This window comes from Delphinapterus leucas, chromosome 7 (assembly GCF_059928025.1).
Source record: "Delphinapterus leucas isolate spDelLeu-1000000601 "Yukka" chromosome 7, BTC_Dleu_Yukka2, whole genome shotgun sequence".
Lineage (NCBI taxonomy): Eukaryota > Metazoa > Chordata > Mammalia > Artiodactyla > Monodontidae > Delphinapterus > Delphinapterus leucas.
In genome coordinates this window covers 103,814,811-103,833,859 of record NC_143135.1, presented here as the reverse complement: position 1 = coordinate 103,833,859, position 19,049 = coordinate 103,814,811, and the positions used below count along the sequence as shown (strand labels likewise).

The following is a 19,049-nucleotide window of genomic DNA, read 5'->3' as shown; positions in this document are numbered from 1 at the left end:
AGAGAGGCCACCAGCAATCAGCCTGAACTGTGTCCTCCTGTGGAGTTAACTGAGAAATAAACAGCAGCGGGCCGTGCCGTGAGCGGGTGTCTTTAGCCAAGGGTCCCGGAGCAGAGTGTAGAATCAGAGCAGCAAAGATCACAAGGCTCCCTCCCATGTGCTCTTTCATTCCTACCCACTTGCATGGAAAATCTTGCCACTGGCACCTGAGTCTACAAAGGACACCTGGGTCCATTTACTGGGGAGTTTAACAAACGCTCTCTGTGGGCCCTGGGGTTTGTGGGGTCATCTCCTAAATGGAAGATTGACATGAAAGCCAGTGTTTTTGGAGTAAGTCCTACTGCAAAGACAAAGCTGAAGATGGAGAAGGCCAGGATCAAGAGCTAAGGTCTGACATTCTGCCTTAGAGATTGGAAGTACTGGGGCAGCCTTGCAGATTAAATTAGATATCCAAGCAAACAGCTGGCCCAGCGCCCAGCACAGCATCAAACTCGGTAAATATTAGCAAGTAACATTATTACTGTGTTTGCATCATTAAATACCTTAAAATGTTCAGACCCAGAAACACGTTTGCCAGCCCTACCAAATACACATTAACCCCCCTCTCCTGCTTCCATCCCCCTTACCCTGCTCTACTTCTTACTTTTCCACTTATCACCTAATTTAATCAATAATTAATCCATGATGTTTATTGTCCACATCTCCCACCTGAATGTCAGGTCCATAAGAGTAGGGACCCCTCTTTTGTTCTCTGATAGAACCAAGCACCTAGAACAGTACCCAGCCCAGAATAAGCACCCCATAAATATTTGTTGAATGAATGAATAACTGGGCCGATTATTTTCTCCTTCTTGCTAAATATACACACTTCCTCTTGTTGTTCACTATTTTCCTAGCTGGAGAGAATTCAAAGCCTCTACCCCAGCTGCTCCCCACTAAATGAAGTCTTCAGGGCATTCCAGTCCGGGTGATGGGTGATGGATGAGTATAGACTGTTAACCCTGGCTGCCCTCTGAGCAGAATGGACAACAGTCCATGTATGACAGGGTGTAGGCTGAGACCTGTCCCCACGGGAAGCCCAGGACTACATGCCATTCATTCAGGTGGCCTGCTTTTTGTTTCATATATGTTTTAACAACGTCATTGTTGAAACGAGGGCTTGTTTTCCTCCTAAAAGTCATACAAGTGAGAACTCAGCAGTGTGGTCAGCTCTAGTCCCAGACACACAGACAGAAATATGTCTACAACCAACATGGAAAATCCTGGACCCGGAGCTACCCAACGACTCATATTCCTGCACAAACACTCTTCCTCTCCGGGCCTGACGCCTGGCTGTGCCAGAGCTCCCTGACCCTCGGCTGCCGGTCAGCACGTGGGTTGCTCGCCAGTGGGGTGTGCCTGGCCCACAAGGCAGCCTGAGCATGCCCTGGGCACACCCCACCCTGAAAATGGTGCATACTGTCTGCTTTCTGAGAACTGACTTCTCAAAACACACACTTAAGGGAGTGGCCAAGGGCACAGAGGGCAAAAATGTGACCGTTAGAGACCCACAGAGCAGCTGGTCTCAGAATTTCTGGGTGGTGGCAGAGGCTTGAGCAGCAGAAAATTACTCCTATTTTGACCCTCACTTTTTACTTCAGTGAAGGCTGGTACCCCTGGCTTGATGACGAATCTTACTGTGATGCTTTTTCAGAGGAGTCCTCCCAGAAGGGCTTTGCCTGGAGCTTATGGTTTCAGGCGGTCCTGAGATCAATTTTTGCCAAAGCAAAGAGAGACCAGAGCCTTATTCTGGGGAATCTGGGCACTGCCAGGCATTGTGGATAATTCAGCTTCAAGTATATAATAGTCTGAACAGTATCTCCATCATGGGATGCCCGGTGCAGCTGACTTTGACCCTAAATGTCCTCTTAGATTCCAGGAGAGCCTCCCGGGGTGGAGAAATATGAGCATGGAGATTTTTTTCTGAAAAGTCCTTGTTGGAAGGGGAAAACTTTCTCTGGACGTGACTTTCTCGCAGACGTCCCAGTGTTAACTCAGCTTCTGTGTGAAGCTGTTAAACGGGTCCTAGAAACCTGGCCAAACATCTCCGGAAAGACATCTCTTTCTGCTCGGATGCCGACGGTTCACTGTCTGAAAGCCCAATGTCCCGGGCAACGCGCAGCTCCACACTTTGTCATGCCCTCACCTGGAGGCCAAAGATGCAGAGACACCAGCACAAAAGCCTCTCTCTTCATCTCGTATGACATGAGACCGTGCTCCCGATTACTGGATAGAAAAAGATGGATTTTCTCTGAGACTTCTTTTCGAATTTCTGGTTGGCAGTACTTATAGTCCTGTTTATCCTTGGAAAGGCTGGCTTGTGAATGCAGAACTTTCAGCAGAACGGGCAAGGCCGCCCCTGCTCAGGGAAGAAGCTTCTCTCAGTCCGATCCAGACCTCTTTTCTTGGAAGACTGAGGATGCCAAAGGAGAAAAGCTCTAATAAAGGGGACCCCGAACCCAAAGCCCCAAACTTCCCAAAAAAGAGCCAAGTCCACCAGGAGGAAGACACATCGCCCAGACTTTCCCCCATACAGGGAAGCCTGTACATGGGGGCAACATCCTAGCTGCTAGCAGAGGACGAGATGTTCCTCCAAACCCCTCCTCCCTCTGAGGCCCTGGGTTAGAAGAGGCCCAGCCTTTGAGGAGAAGCAGGGACCAACTGGCCACCAACCCCATTCTGCTTCCCTCTGGGCTCTCCCTCCTGCAGTGCCCACCCGGGACAGCCTGTCCTGCTTCCCGAACCTTCTCAACTCAAGACCGGCCCCTCATCTACCACTGTCTCCCTACGATCCCTGCCGGCGACCACTACCAGATGTCTGACCGGCTGGCCTGGCCTCGCACCTCCAAAGCTGTGCAAAGGCGACTGGCGCCCAGGCTGTGGAAGGTCATGGAGGGCGAGGACGCCCTAGTGCAGACATCCTTTCTCTCTGGCAGGTCTGTGGTTACGATGTGGCATTTAGAATCAGTCCACCCTGGGTTGAGACCCCAGCTCAGCCATTTACTCTGCCAAACAATCTCTGTCTAAAGGTTCCTGTTTTTGAACCCCAGGTTCTGCTTCTCTAAGTTAACCTTAAAAACGCCTTTCAATATACATTAGGTGCAGACAAATACTGTTTGATTCCACTTATACGAGGTATGTGGGATAGTCAAGTTCATAGAGTCAGAAGGCATACTGGTGGATGCCAGGGCCCCGGCGGGAGCGGGAACGGGGAGGCAGTGTTTGCTGGGGACAGGGTTTCAGTTTAGGAAGGTGAAGAATTCGGGAGATGGATGATGGTGAGAGCTCACAGCCATGTGAATGTACTTAGTGCCACTGAACTGTACAGTTAAATATGGTTAAAATAATATGTTTTATATTATGTGACTTTTACCACAATAAAAAAATAGGATTAATAACAAATGCCTTATGGGATTGTTAAGGGGATTAAATAAGCATTCGATAAATGGCAACTTAAAAATATACACAGTATACACGTGGTCTATACCATCTTGCTTGCACCTCTAAGCTGCTGACCTTGGTGAACTGAGGTTCAAAAGTCATTAGAGGAGGCCCTGAAAATGAAGAGAAGCGCAAAAGAGGAAGAATAATTCCTGTGCCCCGAGATCAGTGATTCCCAAATCAGAATAAACTCTGGCTCTCTTTTAGAAGAAGAAATGGATTATCCTGTATCCCAGTTTAGAATCGCCGGCCGGGAAGCTGGCTCTGGCTGGTGCCTGCAGGTATATTACCAGGCTGAGGGTTTACCCGGCATCCTTCCTGCTACCCTGACGGTCAGCTCCCCCAGCTCCCTGCCCAGCCAGCCCTGGAGCTCCAAGCTGGGTCCTCACCTCCTTTCAACCCCGTCTATAAGGGTAGCTCGGCCTTTACCTCAGGGGCATCTTATGTTCTAAAGAGCAGCAGAGGATCTTGGCTTCCACGGAGATCTCAGGAGGAGGGCAATATCTAGGGAAGGCTTTCCTTAAACTTGGAACGCACAGAAAAAAAACATCCTGGATCAGATTTCCTTTGCTCAAGGATCTTGTCCTGGAATCCAAACAGCCCCTCAGCCTCAGAGCCGGCCCCGCTGCGTGGAGGAGAATAAAACTACTGTTTAAGATATTCCACGTGCAAAGGGAAGAAAGGACACGTGAGAGAAATGCTTGAAGAATGGATGGCTTTCAAAGATGAGAATTTGGAGAGGCCCGTGGCACACTTGTGGGCACAGCCTCGCCACGGTCTCACGAGGCTCCCCACCAAGCCGGGACCCTCCCTTGAGTTCGTCCCTCCCGTGGGCTCTGTGGCTAAATGACACACGAGTCTAAACGACCTCTTTATTTTGATGAGGCCTCAGAGTGGGATTTGGGGGCCAGCCTTGTGTGGAAAAGCAATTTATACTGACTCAGTTAATTGGGTGTTTGCCCAAACTCCCCTCCATGTTGGGCCGTGCAGACGCAACTAAACTGCAGCCTTCCTGGGTCAAATCTGCCTCAGGTTTAAGAGGATTCTGGATCAGAAAAAGAAAACCTAACAGCTGACTTAGGTAAGAGGGCTTGAAGATGAATGAGAAGCAGTCTGTGTTCAGCCCCCTGGGCTCTGCTGAGAGCCCGGATCTGACCCTCTCCCATCCGCGTTCCTCAGTTGGGTCGCCCTCACTCTCTGGCGATACGGGATGGTCTTGCATCTGTTGCATGATTCAGCTTTTGCATCTCTTTCTTCCAGAGTTCTGCAAAGGCTCACCGGTGAAGGTCTCGCGTTTATTGCCCTCATCTTGTTCAGCCCCCTGGTGTAATTCTTTGTGCACTTATGCCCCTTTCTTGGTGAGCATCTCTGGGAAGACAAGGACTGTATCTTATCACCTTGCTTCCTTCTCTTGCCCCCAGGTTCTTCCTCTTCCCAGCACCAGCTATTGGGCTTAGCTAATACCTCACATCGCACTCACCTTCATTCATTCAACAACATTTTATTGAATGTCTACAATTGTGCTAGATCCTGTTCTATGTGCTGAGAATACAATGGTGGCCAGGCATACATCCTTGCTCTGGGAGCTGACATTCAAAACAAATAGTAAACGACATCGTATATAAGAAGGTGGTGAGTGGCATGGAGAAAAAGAAAACAGGTGAAGGGGAGCGGGTAGTGCTGGGACAGGGAGGGCCTCGCTGACAACACAATTTGAACAAAGACTTGACCTATCTAATGTTATGGAAATAAAGCTCTCCATAGTGCCATAATTTTCTTATGAAAAGTGACTGGGTCGCCCAACACTGATTTCAAAGCCCTTCTGGAAAGGCAATCCCTTGTTAGCAGTTCTTTACCTTGTGAGAATTACTTTATGTTGGAAGACGAAAAAATAAGCTAAAAAACTTGACAGTATTGTTTTGATGTCTGGGTGAGAGATAGTAAAAGGCGAGATGAGCTTAGTCTATTAAAGAGTTCACCAGTTTTTGCAGATTTAGAATCAGGGTAATTGCCAAATCTGTTGTCTTAGAATCACACTGACTTAGGAAGGCCATTCAAATGAAGAAACTTAAAATCCCAGCGCTTCCTATGATTTGCTTTTGACCTGCCTCTGAAGCGTTTTGCAGGAAAGGGCGTTTCTGAGGGGTCAGTGTGGTTGAGAAGAGGACAGGTGAGTTCTCCCTGAAGGAACACTCCATCTTTGTGGCCTGGCAGGTGAGCCCTGGAACACTCCCACCTCTGTGTCCTGCACCCACACATCAAAAAGCACAGGAGTTAAAGACAACCATCAACTCTGGGCAGGTGGAATGTGGTCTCACTTATATAATAGAATCCGAGGTTTCTTTTCAGGCTGGAGGGGACTTCAGACATTATCTAAACCAGACATGCAAATTAGCACAGGCCTGGAGGCCCAAAGCCTGAGAGAAAGCATATGTGGCCATATAAGAATTTTAATAGAAATTGAAAGTATGACTCATAGCAGAAAAACTGCCTTTCTCTCAACTCCTCTAGGATATTGGGCAGGCCAAAGACTTTTGAAGCTCGAAGAGTTTTCATAGTTATACCAAGAACGGTTTTCATTTCTTTGGAAGAGGGGTACCTAAATCTTATCAAGTCTAAGGTCATTTGTGGTGTTATTAAGGGCTCTTAAAGATTTTCATGGGAAGGAATTCCATGATTTCTCTTTAATTCATTCCAAACAGGGAAACAGTTCACTGCCATGGAAAAAAACTCTAGATTGAGGTTCAGAACTCCTTGGTTCCCCACCCATCTCTGCCAATTATGAGCTGTGTGAACTTAGGCAAGTGACAGTCTCTCTGAATCTGTCAACCTATCCGCAACAGGGGAAAAAACGGTTCTCCTAAAATTTAAGAATTTGGAAAAGCAAATAGCCTGTTTAATCCTCACAGGGTTCTTTTGAGAATCAATGAGATCATGCATGTGAAAATGCTTTACACACTCCAAATGTCTTCTAAGATTATAGCTGCTTTTCTTTTCCAGAGTTTTATTCCTTGGAAAGAAGTTAATCTTTCTTGTGTCAACCAAGGCTAATTTCTTCTGGTTCTCTGTTTAGGGAAGCAGAAGGATTGAGTAAATATTTAATTAAATTGACAAACTAGATTTTCCTTCCCCAGTGAATCTATCAGCTGTCAATGTTATTTACTGAATATCTACAGGGCTGGAAAAAAGGGATACAGGACAAAACTCACCATTAAAGACGATAAGATAATCTGTAATTAGGTCCATTGATGGCTAGTGACTGAGATAGGGTCCTGAGAAGAGACTGTAGTCTTTGTGGGTAAGGAAAAAGTATCCTGACGAGGGTGGGACTTGAATTGGGCTTTGAAGGATTTCCTGGATTTTGATAAAGTAATAATCTCGCGTAATTTACCACTTTCTCTTTAGAATGTGCCTAACACACGAATTTGAACTTCATCAGAGGTGTGTTAAACTTTTTATTGATCCTCACATGTGATTGCTTACAGATCTCTGAGGCTGGAGGGGAGAAGCCCACGTGGGTTAGTGTTTCTAACCATAGTATTTCTTCCTCAGAGACTTTATCTTCTCTCAAAAGGATATTTCATGAGAAATAATTATTTATTATCGTAGATATGGGCTTCTCTGAAGAGAGTATGATGTTACATCTATAAAAAGAACTTGGGAAAGGTTTTTATCTTAAGATAACAAATGATGCTATCTATGCCTTGGCTTTTCACTAGAAGATTCCCCAAGTCCCTATACCTCTGTCTGGCAGGAGAAAAGCTTCTCTCTTTCTCTGGGGTGGGGAAGGAGGGGAGGGAGAGGGGAGGGAGAGAGAGGGGAAGAGAGATGGAGAAAAATTTGGTTTACGAGCACGGGAATAAACAAACTTCTTTTAAATACTTTCAGCAACTACTGACCCTCGAACAACCTCTCTGTAGAATTTCTAAAAATCAGTGTATTTTGCAGAACAAATGCATTTGGAAGATTCTGTGTGGAGGTGGCCACCAGTGGATTACCTAGAGCACTTGTGGACCTCGCCTTTTCTTCCCAAAGTACTCTGGGACCCCCACTCCTCAGCACAGCTAACAGCCATCACTTCCAGCTTCTATTACAAACCAAGACCCGCAGGGTCATGGAAATGGAGTTACATCAACCAAGGCCAATTTCATTTTGAGTCGGAGCTCTATAATCTGGAATGGGATGAAATGTCTGAGTCAAAGTGAAACCTGGTAGGGACGGGAGGGCTAAAATAATAATAGTCAAGAGTCTGGAGATGAATTGGAAATGCAAAACCCAAACGGCCCACTCAGTAAGTGTGAAACGCCACTGACAAGTTAGTGGAGCTGTGGTGGCACTCCACCTCACCCACCAAGTGTCCACCGTCGGGACACCCCTCCCTGGCACTGGTGGGTGGAGCAGCTGTCTGGCCGAGTCCAGTTGCAGGGGTGCTCTGGAGGTCAAGTTGGCCCCAAATACCTTTCCCACAGCCTTGCACCTCTTCCCCTCCCGCTCTGAGGTTTACATAAAGCGTTTTTCTTTATTAAGGTGCAGCAGGGTTCATGTTTTCACTGTCACCTTCATGATGTTGCAGAGCACGGTGGCGCCTATCAGATTCTCCGAGGAAGCATGTAAGAGCAGTTTTGATAAACATGACGAAAGATGCCCAAGGGGGCAGGAAGGCCAAAGTGGGCATTTCTAAGCAGCCAGGAACAATACCAGGGGCCAGGATGCCTGCTGGCACAGGGAAGAGGAGAGACCAATGGTGCAATGGCAGAAAGGATACCGATGCAGAGCAACGAAGGCACATTTTGTCTCTGTTAAGTATTCAAGTAAAACTTGGCTCTCGGTGGTGGGGTGATGTGTGGGGCGAGAATTTCATAAGCAGTGGGAGATGCCTACTCTCAGAACACTCAGCTCCAACTTCGCCAACCACGGGCACCTATGGATGGAGAAGGGGGTGTAGGCTGGGATGCTGGAGCAGCCTGGCTTGTGTCTTTAAAATGGTCCAGGTGATGCTGATCTTCCTTTTCCTGGAGAGCCATGGGTCAATGAAGCTTATTGAGGCAAGGCCTTGCCTACCTCTTGTAATTTGAGGAAATTTCACAACTAGATTTATTGAGCTAATATCCACCGCCCTTGTTTTTTTAAGTTACGTTTACTGCAGTCCTTATTGATCAACAGAGTGTTACTCAGGGTAGCATTTCCTTTTCGAAATCTCTTCTTTCTTTCTTTGATTTTTAAAAATGTAATATTAAACACACAAAATGTATAATGTTGTGTAAATTATAAAGCACAATAAAGAAAAGGACATCTGTGAAGCCACCTAATACGCTTCTTGAAATGCAAGAACTGAGTACCCTGAGTGAGGGTCCTGATTTGAGGACCATAGCAGAAATCAGTGAATCTCACCATGTCATCTTAACCACTAGATGACATCAGCTTCCTGGAAGAAATGGGCCATTCCATGTTGTGCTGGATGGAAGAGGGTGATGCAGTTGGGGGCCTGGCACTGCCTGGGTGGGGAGTGGACTGCGGTAACAGGCTCTGTGCTGCTTTCTGATTCCTACTAGCTTTGCCATTTGAGCTTAACGCATCTGTGCCCCAGTTTTCTTATATGCAAGATGGGAATAATAATCATACCAACTACATAAGGTGGTTAGGAAGCGTAAAAATGAAGTGAATAGAAAAGTTTTTGGCACAGAATAAGCCCTCAATCAATGGCAGTTGTTATCGTTATGGGGCGGGGGGGTGTTGATAAGAAAGGTAAGGAAAGGAGGGTTGAATGAGCAGGAGTTAACCTTTCCTGCAATATGACTTTCCCTTGTCCTGGTCCTGTCCTTGGCTTCTTTCTCAATGGCACCCGTAGCAAGGGGACCCAAATCTGAAGGACCTCCAAGGGGAGTGTAAGCTGATAAAAAATGGGGCAAAAGGGGGTGATGTGGAACCATCACCTTGTTACTGAAATCTGCTCTCGGCAAGCTCCTCCCTCTACTTCTGGGTGGGACCAATCACAGCCTGGGAGGAATCACGTTGGGGTCAAATGAAGGGGAAATTGTGGCAGAAAGGGAAAGGCAAGTCCTGAGCCCATCTTTGCAGTGGACGAGGCCAAAACATCACTCTTGGATTTAGAAACATCACAAAGGGTGAGTTTTACAGTAAGTCCTTGGGGAGTAGTTTAAGGCAATTTGTCTATAATTTCCATCCATCCATCCATCCAACCATCCATCCATCCATCCATCCATCCATGCATCCATCCAACCATCCATCCATCATCCATCCGACCATCCATCCAACCAACCAACCATACGTACATACATGGCCTTTTCTAAGGCACTGTCCCTGCCTCCAAGATGCATCAAGTCTTGCAAGACCAAAGGCTGTTGGATATACTCTGTCGGATGCTTCACTGGGAAGACAGTGGGTACAAGCAAAGCGCCGTGGGGCAGGGGTGGTTGAGGAGACATCGTCTGACCTGGGCCACCAAGAGCGAGTGTGGCTCATAGGGTGTGGATTGGGGTGGGAGCGAGACAGCCGAGGATAGTATGTCAGGCAATGGGAGAATGGGAAACATTCAAAGTTCTGTTTGAAATGGTCTAGACAGGAATCCATTCACATTTGAAGGACACATTTTTTTGGTCGGAACCTAAATGGGTAAAAACTGTGCTGCTGGCCAAGCTGTCACCCCGCCCAGACCCCGAAGTGACCCAGGCCGCGCTGGACGGTACCTCTGTCCATCCTGCTTGGCGGGACCTGGACGGCCTGCAAACATGCACACTCCGGAAAGGGTGGGTTTTGCCTCACAATCCCTCATGAGGTTGCGGCAGTCAACTGACGTGAGTGGCTGGAGACAGTGTCTGCTTTACTCCAGGGGGCCACCCAGTTGTGCCTGCCTGTCCCAAACTCTGGGGGCTCACGGCTGACACCACCTACCTTGGAATTCCCTCCCCGAGATTAGAGAGACCTATGGTGGTAGGTTTCTTTAAAAATTATCAATTAATCGATCAAACACAGAAACTGAGGGGAACGATCATCGGAAGATATCTTTATACATATTTCAAAAAAAAATCTTCGAAGGAATAAAACGTACACAATTTGAATTATTCCTGAGATGGAAGAGCTCCTTCAAACAAGGGGATTCGTGCCGTAACTGGGACTAAATAAAATGCCCCAGCGAAATCCCTCTACCTGCCTCTAACGTGCAACACGGAAAGCCGTTTGCATCGTTATCCTGGAACAAATTTACACTTGTCTTAGGAAACAGGCTAAGTGTTTCCAATAATTTAGAGAGAGTGTGTTCTAGTCGCTGTGGAACCCACACATGTGGTAACAGCACACACAGCACACCCACGGAACAAAATAACAGTTCTTTTACTCAGAGAAAGGAAGGATAATGGTTACTTAGAAAGTGTCCCAGACAAGCTGTCAAATTGAATTCAGAGAGCTGGAGTCTGACTCCAGGACAGGGCTGGCTGGCTCAGCTCCCTCGGGATTGGGGTTTCCTGCCTGCTACAGCTTACAGACAAAGATTCTTTGTTTCCAGCACTCTCTCTCTTTCTCTCTCTCTTTCTCGCTCTCTCAATCTCTCTCTGGTGAAAACACACACACACACACACACACACACACACACACACACACACACAACATGTAGCTCTCCAAAGAGGGTCAGATTGAAAGCAGACAAAACATTAAGTCTGGAATTTCAAAGGAAAACAATTAAAAAAAAATAAAACGGAGAGAGCAAGCTACTGTCTGTTCTATAATCATAAATCTTGCCTTTGGACACAGAAACAGCACACACTCACACACACACACACACACACACTCAGCAATCATCCCTGCTTTTGCTAAAAATGGATTAGGGGTAGTTCATCATAAAGGAAAAACATATAATGACAAAGTTCTTAACAGGCCCTCCTGGGAGGCCTGAATACCCTCAAATTTTAAGTGCACATTAGCGGACACAGACAGAGCCCGTGGAGCCACATAACCTGCTCCATGAGAGATGTTATTTACTCCCTAAAAATAACAGGCGATTACCTCACAGCATTACAGGCCTTTTCCTCAGGCACACGTGTTCCAGACCAACCCGCACTGGCCATCCCGCACAGGGCAATACGCACACGGCCCGAGGCCCCTCCAAACACACGCTCACCCCCTGAGACCCTGACTCAGGCTGCTGCCTCGAGCCCACCCCCCCATGCTGGGCCCCCAACCTGCCACCCTTGTTCACTGCCACACACACAGGGCACAGGAATCCATATTCTGCATGCATCTACATTTTCTCCATCAAAGCAAAACTTCTTGGGGCATCTTTTAAATCATGGAAAAATTTGAAGATGTAGGAAAGCAGAGAGAAAAGTCTACTGCATCCCGAAGGGCCCTGCGGCTTTAACAAGCATGAACTCATGGTCAACCTGACTTCAGCTCTCCCCCCACCCATGCCCCCTCCCTGCCCTATTTTGAAGTAAACCCCTGGCTCCTTTGCTGAGCTTCCTGTCACACAGTGACACTATACCCGTCTTTCGGTTTCGTGTAAACCACTAAGAGTCCCACCCAAGGCTCCCCCATCATGCCCGTGTCACACACCCGGGCCCCGGTGTTCCCAGGGGGCACACTCAGGTATACCCATGGGAGCCCACCTGGTTCCGTCCCCCAAACCCAGTCCGAGCACACGCAACCCCCGCACAGGATAGACCCAGACATGCTGGGTCTTTGATGCCCACCTTCCCTTCATTCGATATCCATTTCCAGCACCACCGTGCTGGGTCCTTCCAGAGGCCTCCCATCTTTCACTACGACCTCTATCATTAAATCATCAAGGACACCCCACAGGCGATGAAAATGCAGGGGCAAGTGCCGAGAGGTGGTGCTGTAGCAGCCATAGTCAATACGCAGCACTGACTTACAGGCCCATCTGTATCTCTGACTACATCCTCTTGAGGGTAGCTGGCTGGGTACCATGTTTCCGAGCGTCCCATACATGGTAGGTTCTTAATAAATGAAGAGATGCGTGAACGGGGTGGAGGAGGGCACGAGTCCTGACTAGGGTCCTGAGAGAAGCTCTTCCCTTCCTGTGTGGTCTTGGGGGAACCCACGCCTTCCCTGGCCTCCTATCGCCTCTGTTCCATGAAAGGTTTGGAGTGGATGGTCCGCTTTAACATTTAATGATTTTTCATCTCTTCATTTCTCTTAGGGAACTTCTTGTAGGTCACATGCATTTTTCTATTTGATTATATGCAGTTTCATATTATTCCTTAATCGTTCCATATGTGAATCTCCCGAATAAGATTTTAAACAACTTGGCCATCTCATCTACGGTGTTACCACGCCATCTGATATGGTGTCTTTCATAACCCTGGGCGTAGTGTCAGCATGTGGTAAACCCTCAAGAACATTCTAATGATTTTGTGATAAAATCCTAATTACTACTGTAATCCATGGAGCAAACATATTGTGTACTTACTGGTGCATCAGATACCCTGGTAAGTGATTTCTAAGTATAATATCCCTCTTGAAGGGGCACTAAGATTGCCTTCATTCTATACATGAGGAAACTGCGGCAGAAAAAAGTAAGTGACTTGACCAAAGTCACACAGCCTGTTTGAGTCCAGAGCCTGGGTTTTGAACCAATATGCTCTAAGGCTGAGATATGAGATAAATACCTGCCTTGGGGAAATGGAGAGCATTAATTAAAGAAGGTTTAAGATGTTCGTTAGATGCTTGATGCAAACTATTATATAGAGGATGGATAAACCACAAGGTCCTACTGTATAGCCCAGGGAACTATATTCAATAACCTGTGATGAACCATAATGGAAAAGAAGATGAAAAAGAACGTATATACATGTATAACTGAGTCACTTTGCTGTGAAGCAGAAATGAACACAACATTGTAAATCAATTATACTTCAATAAGATAAATTTTTTAAAAAGATGTCAGATGCTTGAATGAAATATGTTGAGATGATGAGGTGAGAAGCAGCCTGGAGGGAGGAGTGAACAGCAAGACCTACGTTGGAGTCCTGCTCTATCCTAAGACCTGGGTGACTTCAAACGGACCCTGTTATCTCTGTGCCTTGTTTCCATTATCTACAGAACGGGGATAATAATAATATCAGCCCTGCCAGCTCACAGGGATGGTGAGGGGTGCAAACGACGTGATAGATGTGCAAATGCTTGGCAGACAGTGAGGGGCTGCAGAACCGTGGTCCCGGCTATGTGCACAGGTCCTGCCATCTGGAAATCTCCTTGAGAGAAGCAGGGCTCTCATTAGCATAATCGTCAGCACCGGTTAGGCATTTCACTCTGAAGGACATGGAAAGGTGGTTTCTCCCCCTCTCTCTCCCACACTCAGTGTGCAAGAAGACAGACTTTTTATCCATTAGCCCAGGTGACTGCAGGCCAGGGCTGTACCCCCGGCCGCAGGTGACCTGCATGGGTTTGCATTTCACAGCGGGTCCTGAAAGGCTTCCTGGGCGGGGGCTAGAGGCTCAGCCTCCACGGGCCGGTTTATGAGTTCCAGGAGTTAATAAACAAGGAGCTCAGTATCCTCTGACTTTTGGAGGCTCAGAGGTATTTAAACAGATCCAGCACAAGGAGCTAAGGAAATGAGGGTTTAGGATGCAAAGCAGCTCTGAAGCAGAGCGCTGCTGCCCGTCCAGGGGATGCGCTGGCAGGGCCCAGGGCAAGGCTGCCCAGAAACACGGTGGAGCTCTGACCTGCATCCCGGGCGGACACACTCATTCCTGGGCATGGAGGTCGGAGCTCGAGGTTTAGAGAATCCTCAGTCCGGGCCCCGGGACTCCCACGTATTGGGTTGGCCAAAAAGTTCGTTCAGTTTTAAGCAAAAATAAGACACATCTTTCATTTTCACCAAGAACTTTATTGAACAATGTATTCATTAACAGAACAGACTTTTTGGCCAACCCAATACTTGGAATGGCCATTTAACTTCTAGAACCCCAGCGCTCTCCGGATAAGATCAGGTAACCAACACCAATCCCTATGACTATTTCGATACACACGATGAGAACATATAAGAATGGGATTTCTGAGAGCTGAAGTGATGGGCTCATGTAAAGCTGTTGGAATCAATATCAATAAAAATTATAACCTCATCAATGACAAGGATGAAAAAGAACTAATAACCCAGTGGTCAGTTCAACCTGCTCTTCCATTAGTATAACATGAGGTCCTGCCCTGCCTTTTCTAGGTCAATTTGGGACCAGGAAAGATAAAGATCAACCTCCCAGTGTGTCTCCAAGACAACCTGGGTGGCTCTGAGACGGGTCTCCCTTTCCTCTTTCTGGTTCCTGTCTGCTGTGTAGGTCAGCACTGCTCAATCTTGGCTGCAGGTTTAAGAGTAACGGGGAGAGCTTGAAACAATTCCCAATGCCCAGCTGTCACTCCTAGAGATTCTGAATCAGTTGGCTGTGTCTGGGGCCTTAGCATCAGTATTTTAAAACATTTTTTATTTTTACTTCTGCTGTATTTTTTTCAGATATATATATATTTTTTTTTCCCCTGTATTATACAGTAAATCCTTGTTGCTATTTTATACATAGTGGTGTGTATCTGTTAATCCCATACTCCTAATTTATCCCTTCCCCCACCCCTTTCCCCTTTGGTGACCATAAGTTTGTTTTCTATGTCTGAATCTGTTTCTGTTTTGTAAATAGATTCATTTGTATTACTTTTTAGATTCTACATATAAGTGGTATCATATAATATTTGTCTTTCTTTGACTGATTTACCTCACTTAGCTTGATAATCTCTAGGTCCATCCATGTTCCTTCAAATGACATTATTTCATTCTTTTTTATGGCTGAGTAATATTCCATTGTATGTATGTACCACATCTTCTTCATCCATTCATCTGTTGATGGACCCCTGGGGTGCTTCCCTGTCTTGGCTACTATAGCTAGTGCTGCTATGAACATTGGGGTGCATGTATCTTCTCAAATTAGCATTTTTGTCTTTACTGGATATATGCCCGGGAGTGGGTTGCCGGATCATATGGTAACTCTATTTTTAGTTTTTTAAGGAATCTCCATCCCGTTTTCCACAGTGGCTGCATCAATTTGCATTCCCACCAACCGTATAGGAGGGTTCCCTTTCCTCCACACCCTCTCCAGCATTTATGATTTGTAGGTTTTTTGATGACGGCCATTCAGAGTGCTGTGAGGTGATGCCTCATTGTAGTTTTGATTTGCATTTCTCTAATAATTAGTGGTGTTGAGATCTTTTCATGTGCCTTTGCAGTTTTTATTGTGGTAAAACATATATCACATAGAACTTACCATTTTGACCATCTTCCAGTGTACATTTCAGTGGCATTAAATAATTCACGTTGCACAGCCATCACCATCAGTACTCTTTCATCTTTCCAAACTGAAACGCTGGGCCCATTGAACAATAACTCCCCATTCTTCCCTCCTTCCAGCCCCTGGCAACCATCATTCTACTTTTCTGGTCTCTGTGAATCTGCCCATTTACGGTCCCTCCTATGAGTGGAGTCATACAATATTTTCCTAGGGCATCAGTAATTTTAAAAAGCTCTCCCGCTCATTCTCTGTGCAGTTAGGAATAGAGGGTAGTGCCAAGCAGGGGTTATGTATGAATTCATCTTTGGGAGGAGAGGACAGTGCAGGGATGTGGATGGAGATGATAGTAGAAAAACTGCAGGGACAGAGAAAAATAATGAAAAAAATTCACATCTCCACCCACACGACATTTAGGCAAGTTATTGCTTTCATGAAAAGCCAGGTAGAAGGGAAAGGCTGTGTTTGTCAGGGAGTAAGGGATTTTGAATCCTACATCCTGGGTTTGAATCCTTGTTCTGCTGTTGAATAGCTGTGTGCCCTTCAGGGAGCCATTTAATAGTCCTGAACCTCACTTTCTCTGTCTGAAAAATGGGGCTAATTCAATCTACCTCTCGGGGATGTTGCCGGGCTTAAAAGCAGAGGCAAAGCACGTGAAAGTGTCTGAGGCATTGCAGAATCCTACACATATGACAGTGGCGGCTGCATTGAAAATGGGTAGCAGTTGCTTCCACTCTAATTTATTTTCTTAAGTGCATTAGCCTTGGTATCCGGTAGAGAGAGCATAATTGTTCTAGCTCGGTCCAATCTGTGACCATAGAATATTTAATTTTGGAAAAAGCCTAAAAACTGCTACAAATTAATTTTTAAAATCTAGCCTTACTTCTTGGGCACCAATAACCCTTAGAGAGTGCAATTGTTTTCAAGAGACAAGCTGGAAGGATGATTATGCCATTTTAAAGTAAAAAGACATACTCATTTGATAAGCACATTGAAGAAGCATTCATAGAAGCATTTACCTCTTCAACTTCTTTCTTTTGTGCTTGATGCCAGCACCTGTCCTTTGTGAAATAAACACGTACACTCATGCACACACACACACACACACACACACACACTCACACACACACACAGAGCTCTGGTCCTCTTGTTGGACTCTGGGTTTGTTTGGGGCTGTGTGTGTGCCTTATTCAAACAAGACGGAGCTAAGGTTGCATGACGTCTTCTCTTTATTTTTCCATTTAATATTTTAAGAACCCAAGATAGCTATTAGAGAAAAGCAGAAGAGAGAGGTGGGGAGGAGGGTGAAAAGCAGGGAGAGAGGAGCGTGGCTAGCTTTGTCTTGCTAATGTACTTTGTTTTGTGGACGATGGGCCGGTTAGACAGATCCAGACCACCTCAGGAGGGGGAAGGCGACAGAGCAGCAAGACAGCTCAAGTGGAAAGCTTTACTGGGAACAAAAGCTGCACCTGCAAAGCGCAGACGCAACCGTTTCTGGAGGCCAGGGCCGATGCTGGGAGATAAATACCCAGCACCACCTGACTGAGGGCTTTGCAGTGCGGACTTGCCTGGATACTGCAGTTCATTCATTTCAGAAGAGAGGCAGCTCCTGCAAAAGCCCCAAAGAGCCCAGCGTGGCATTACAAACTCACAAAAGGACCGAGGGAAGGAACAGCAGCGCAGGTAGAGGAGAGGCTGAAAGCTAGGACCCCTGGAGGAGTAATGAATCGTTTATCAGCGCAGTTCAACCCAGAAAAACTTGCTTCTTAACGAAAATCTGTATTTTACGTCCAATATCAGATATTCTCTCATAGGCTCTGCCCCCAGAGTCTCCCTGGTTAATCCTGGTGGTGTTAGCAGGTCCCAGCCTGCAGAACTGGAGGAGCTTTCAGGGATCTCCTGCCTCCCTTCCTCCCTTCTTTCCTTTCCTTCTTCCTTCTCTCCCTCCTTCCTTCCAAGACATGGATCCCTATCTGCAGACGAAACGAAGTTCAGTAAGTGAACCAGATCAGAGCAGAGGGGCCCTGGACGAAAGCAGACCCTCACCTGCAGCAGCCAGGAGCTCGACAGTCAGGGGTGACTCTTACTGGTTTAGTTTGGCCCTTTTATTTGACAGGAAACTGAGGTTCAGGGCATGAAGTGATTTCCCCAAAGTAAACCAGAGGTGCTCCGACCTCAATCTAATATGTTTGACACTGTAATACATTTTGTCTCTTATGGACATTTGCAACATGATGGTAAACGGGTCACCTAATAAAATGTGGCTTGGACTGTATGATGAGTCAATATGAGTTCAGATTTTTTATGGCAAAAGCCAATAACTCTGACTTTGAAAGAAAACAGTAGCAGGGACTGGCCCAAGGTGGGGTAAGAGATGAAGAAAGTCACAGAAAACCAGGAAAGTTTACAAACATATTCATTATGTTGAATTTTTCCTCCACAGAATTGTCTGGTCATCATCTGATTATAAATTGTTAACAGGAAACAGGAAGTCTAATGTGATCGAAGGTGTGAACTTGGCCAAGACACCCAGGCTCACTGGGTCTCTGTTTCCTCCATAACCCAAGACAGTTTTGAACCAAATGTCTCTAAGATTCTTCCCTTAGAAGAGCTTTATGTTTCTCTGAAATATTATGCTGTGCTAACTCCATGCAACCAACACTGAAAACTTCTGCCTTCATTCATTCTATGCAGCAGGTGTGCCTTAAAGAAAAAGTATTGAAGGAGAGAGAGCCAAGGAAGAGAGTGCCCCTCATACTCCTACTCATCCTTCAAGGCCCCACTCAAAATGCCCCTCCTCCATGGAATTTTTCTTCTGCCTCAGGCAGAATTTTTTCACTCCCATTTTTTCTCCCTTAAACCAGGTACCATGAATCATTCACTTGTTTAAATGCCTGGAATCTAACAGTGTCTGGAGCAGGAAATCTCCACAACGTTGTTTCATGAATAAAGATGCTGAGAAATGTATTGTAATGTTTGCTAAAACCCTCACTGGCGAAAACCATTGGCTGAGACCATTTTCTTTCTCTTTCAACCAAAGCAAAGCAACTAGACCAAATCTCCAAATCACCACTTTAAAAATGAATTGATACCGCTTAAATTTCTTACCAATACCCCCCTGAAAATATGACATTGCAAGAATCCTTGAAATCTTCATTTTGTTTCCTTCAACAAAGAAATCCCCCGCCTTTTGGTTTTGAAAGTGAGCAGCATCCGTTTCCTTCCAAGAGCAACACGCTTTCATTCATGGAGTAACAACCTCAAGTC

The 19,049-nt window shown here is 46.2% G+C and overlaps 1 protein-coding gene across 2 annotated transcripts in view; it reads right to left on the bottom strand.

The window, feature by feature from the left end:
* Positions 1-19,049, bottom strand: part of FLI1 (Fli-1 proto-oncogene, ETS transcription factor) — a 112,894-nt gene that overhangs the window by 9,860 nt on the left and 83,985 nt on the right. The gene's annotated exons all lie outside the window — the stretch shown is intronic.